The sequence below is a fragment of the Vanessa cardui genome, chromosome 17 (genome assembly GCF_905220365.1).
Source record: "Vanessa cardui chromosome 17, ilVanCard2.1, whole genome shotgun sequence".
In the NCBI taxonomy this organism is placed as follows: domain Eukaryota; kingdom Metazoa; phylum Arthropoda; class Insecta; order Lepidoptera; family Nymphalidae; genus Vanessa; species Vanessa cardui.
Genome location: NC_061139.1, coordinates 11,185,897 through 11,190,886, shown reverse-complemented (window position 1 = coordinate 11,190,886; position 4,990 = coordinate 11,185,897).

Below are 4,990 nucleotides of genomic sequence, written 5' to 3'. Positions count from 1 at the left end.
CTTCCAGAAATTTTCGTTTCTGCAATAAATTTCACAGAGATTTTTTAAAACATTAATAAATATTTTTCAGCATAAGAATATATATAGATGATAAAAATCGTGGAGCGAAAACTTGTTGACTTTCAGGCTTTGTATGTTCATATTGTATAAAGTTAATTGTAGTTAAATATTAGAGAAGAATTTCTTTTTTTTCTTTTCTTTCTTACCGAACTGGTGCTTTACATTTAAATAGTGTAAAATGACGATTCAAAAGTGCTTAAAGGCCTCATTGAATGAAGTATATTTTAATACAATACAACAACAAACAAGAACAGCCTCTAAATTCCCACTGCTGGGCTAAAGGCCTCCTCTCCCTTTAAGGAGAAGGGTTGGAACATATTCCACCACGCTGTTCCAATGCGGGTTGGTGGAATACACATGTGGCAGAATTTCTATGAAATTTGTCACATGCAGGTTTGCTCACGATGTTTTTCCTTCACCGCTGAGCACGAGATGAATTATAAAGACAAATTAAGCACATGAATCAGCGGTGCTTGCCTGGGTTTGAACCCGCAATCATCAATCATTTTAATACGATGAACATAAATTAAATATTTAGAGAAAGAAGATACAAATGAAAAATATGAAATATCAAACCAAAGAACTTTTGTTAAAAGAAAAAATAATCACTATTGTTTTCGTTTTCCTTTAAAAAAATGTTAGAGCTTAAATCACGCTTCGAAGAACTAATACTCCATCATGAAATTAAGCGAATAAAAGTCATTTGAAGATTCATAATGCCCTTTTAATAAAATAGACTTAACGACGAAATGAAAAAGGCTCCGAGTCTCTATTGTGGATTGAGTGGAGATCTAGGCCATTTCTCGGATCGTAGGCTTTGATTGAGCCTTTGAAGAGAAAAATGGGGTCCAGAGTTCAAATATACAGATCAAAGGCTACGTATGTGTCTATTATTACCTTTACTTTCATATGACAAAGAATATATTATATTTTTATATAAAACAGAATAAAAGGTATTCTATATATAGAAAAAAGGTCTGCATAAAAAGTTTTTATAGAAGTTTATTTATGTTGTTTTTAGGCCAGGAAATTTCTTGATCAGCAGAAGAACCCAAAATTTTTCATCACAATGGGGTAAATGTGAACTCATATAGGAAATTCATAATATCTTTAATTTTTATATATTATAACTAAAGTTATATACTTAGTCTATAGAAAAATGTACAATATACAGATCAAAACTCCTTGCATAAGTATCTATAATTCTGTTCAGCCAAAACAGCTGACGAAATAGCGCCATAGCTGAACAATGGATTTGATGATCGTTCACGGTACCAACAACTTTTGTGTCCTCAATATGTATCCCTGAGCACATGCACAATCACTAACTCAGCGTAGCAACACGCTTCGAACGTTTTTCCTTACGAGACAGCTTTTTTTACATGGAAAATCTACGTGATACAGTACAAATCATGAACGCGTGGAATGAACCCAAGAATGCTCGTAACATATTGCTGTTGTTTTCGACCCATTTGAAGTTACTGCTGGGATATGTGCAGTGGCTACGGAAAAACGAAAGTACAAATTTAGGTCACAATCGTTTTAATACTCGCTACTGAAGTTTTCTACTTCTAGCCGAAAGCCTCTTTCGTATTAAAGGATTCGGTATTTAATAACGCCAAGCTGCTCTATTAGTTGAAGGATTTACTTACAAGTATTCTGAGACAAGAGGGTTTTAAATTACATTAATTAAATACAAATAAATTGATAAAGTACCATTTTGTATGTCTCGACTGCCTCTTTGTCTAGTGGCTAGATAAATGGCTGCATATTCCGAAGTCCTGGCTTCAACACCATGTCGGGCTGATAAAGAGTTAATGTTTTCTATCGTCAGATTCTTGATAACAGTCCGGAGTCTGGAAGTGTGTATAATCTCGTGACTCGGAAAGCATGTAAAGTTGTTGTCCAACATCTGAGTTATTTCTGATCGTCTAGGATATGCCATCCCATCCGATTATAAGAGTGAATCTGTGTTTTACGATCACACTTGAGAAATGTATCCCGTGTTTTTGTCTGTTCTCCCTTGGGATTGGGTACCGTGGCACAGGTCATCATCACCATGTATATTTGTAAAATGATTGTTGAAAATATTATTAAAATCGAGTTTCGGTCACACGAACACCTATACCATATAATTAAATTGCAATGTCTGTTTGTGTTATTATAATAACAACTTTTTACTAATACTATATATACGTTTACATGGTACATACACCAAAATAATATTTTTTTACAATTTTTGTCTGTCTATCCGTTTGTTAAGGTTAATCTCTGGATCAGCTGGACCGATTTTTATAGGACTTACACTGGCAGACAGCTAATGAAATAAGAAGTATCTTAGCTACTTTGATTTTAAAATTATGTATAAAATAATAATAAAATTCCCAAGCATCCAAACGCGCACGAAGTCATGGGCACATTTAATAAATACATATAAATACTAGATTTTAGCTCCACGTTCGTTTTTATGTGTATTATATTTATAATTAATTAAATTTAATTTACTCATAATCACATAGGTTTGATTTTCCAATGGCGTGTAGATATGAATAAGACAGACAAACCAATCAATACTAGTTTACATTTACAAGTAATTTTATGTAGTAAAACTAATAAATAAACTACTACTGAATTTAAAATGATGTGTCATGTTAAGAAAAACGACAATGCCTGTAAAATAAATGGTATCAAGATTCACTTAGAATATAATTTGAGATAAGATATTCATTCTTAGGAGATTATTCTGCATCTTTTCATGACGCTCGGAGGCTTTTCAAAGAGATCTTTTCTATAACTTTTGATGGAGTTTACGCTCCGTCGCATTCACTTCACTTCACTGGAAATAGTTTTAATCTCAACTCACCCGACTCTTTTACGTTTAATCAGATGGTTTTCAGAGATTTCTCTCGATATTTTAATATCCCCTAAATTGATTTTGAAGTGAATAACAAATTAAATTTCGTTGTAAGAATCTAATTTTATTGCATAAGTCGTAATCTTGTTTTATGTTCTTGATATAATTTCAAAATACTGACATACGATACGATACAAAAATCTAGATACGATACAAATGTTGTAGATTCATCAAAATATGTTGAGTGCTTTAGAAGAAATTAGTAAATACAGACAGAAACGGAAAATACTTTTTTTTGTGCTATTTATATACAGATATATGTATATACTATATTGGCAATCTAAGCCTTAAAATGTGATATCCTTATTGCTATTTCGTCTTGAAATTAAAGGCTTCTTATCTGGTATCATCATTTCGATTTTTGGTTCATTATGAACTGGTCCTCCTGGTTTTACTATTTCAATATCAATGGGAACAGCACCATCTACATAGTTCATCTGACCTGGTATGGGCAAACAGAAAAGTATATTATTATAAGTAAAGTAACTTTAAAAATCACATTTCTGGGCTTAGGCGTTCTTCTGCCTTTGTGGAGAAAGTTAGTAGTTAAATCCACCACGGGTACATCATTATCATTATTCATCTATTCAACTGAATTTTAAAAAGTTCCTTTGTTTGTCCCATATGAACTTCTAAACCAGTCATGCGTAAAATTTGTAATGTTGTAACTTTGTATGTAATTGTTGTTGACATTTCTTTGTGAATATGTTTGGCATAGAACTAGAATCAAAGCCGTCATGTCATAAGTCCTCTGAGTGGGATGGTTTTGTCTAATTCCAGTAGAGTCTCCCTCATACCAGAATATAACAATAATGGAAAAAATAATACGCGTCTGAGCCAGCGATAAATAAGGGAACATCTTAGTTCCCAATAATGGTGGCACCTTGTCGATGGTAGGCTTTTTTATTATTTCTGACTAGAGGCACGTCCCGGCGTCGCACCGGTGCAGTACCAATTATTTACATATATTTTTTTGTTGCTTTATTTCGACATCTTTAATGATTGTCGATCTATTTCAACTTATTTACACAAAAACCTTTAGAAATTATATACCTACACCTTTCTCATGAATCACTCTACCTGTTAGTGGAAATCGCATGTAATTCGTTCAGTAGTTTTGGAGTTTATCGCCAACATACAGACAGACAGACGCAGCCGACTTTGTTTTATAATATGTAGTGATTAGACCAATGTCTATGGATAGTCATAACCATCAGGTATCCCATTTGCCAATACACCTTTCGGATGTTATAAAAAATTACATAAAATAAAACATATTACAAAAGTAAATATTACAGACCAAATAAATAAATACTGAACATCACGTACATTACTCTGATCCCAATGTAAGTAGCTAAAGCACTTGTGTTATGGAAAATCATTAAGTTTTATTACACATCAACTCTAAAGAAATCAACAGTTTTTATCCTGATATGTATTCTATAAATATGTATTATGTATTGTTATCATTAGAGATATATTCTTGGTACAAAAAGATCAATAAAAATATAAATATTAAAATTATACTTACACAATATGAAATAATTTACACAAATGAATATTATTTTCTTTCTTGAATTGAAGGGAAACATTTTAAACGTTAAAACATTACGGCTTGAAGCACACGTTATGCCTTATCGGTGAAATTCATTTCATATCCATATTGAAAAATGTATTTTACACATTTCATCATTGTTTCAGCGTTCAATTTAAATTATTACTTTGATGAAGCATTGTTTTCAATTTATTAAAATTTTCATCAGACTAATACCTATATACTCATTGGTGCAGTGGCTAGGTTATACGACAGATGCTGAGGTACTAGGTTCGAAGTCTGGGTCACACTATTATTATAGTCTTGGATTTTTCTATGTAACAGCTTGAGTTTGGAACGTTGACCGTGTTGGAACTCCCGAACCTAGAAAAGCACGATATACCGGTCCTGCTCTTAAACTCTCATCAGCTGTACCATTGGATGATGAGAGTGAGATTTGAAAATGAACACATATGTGTGCA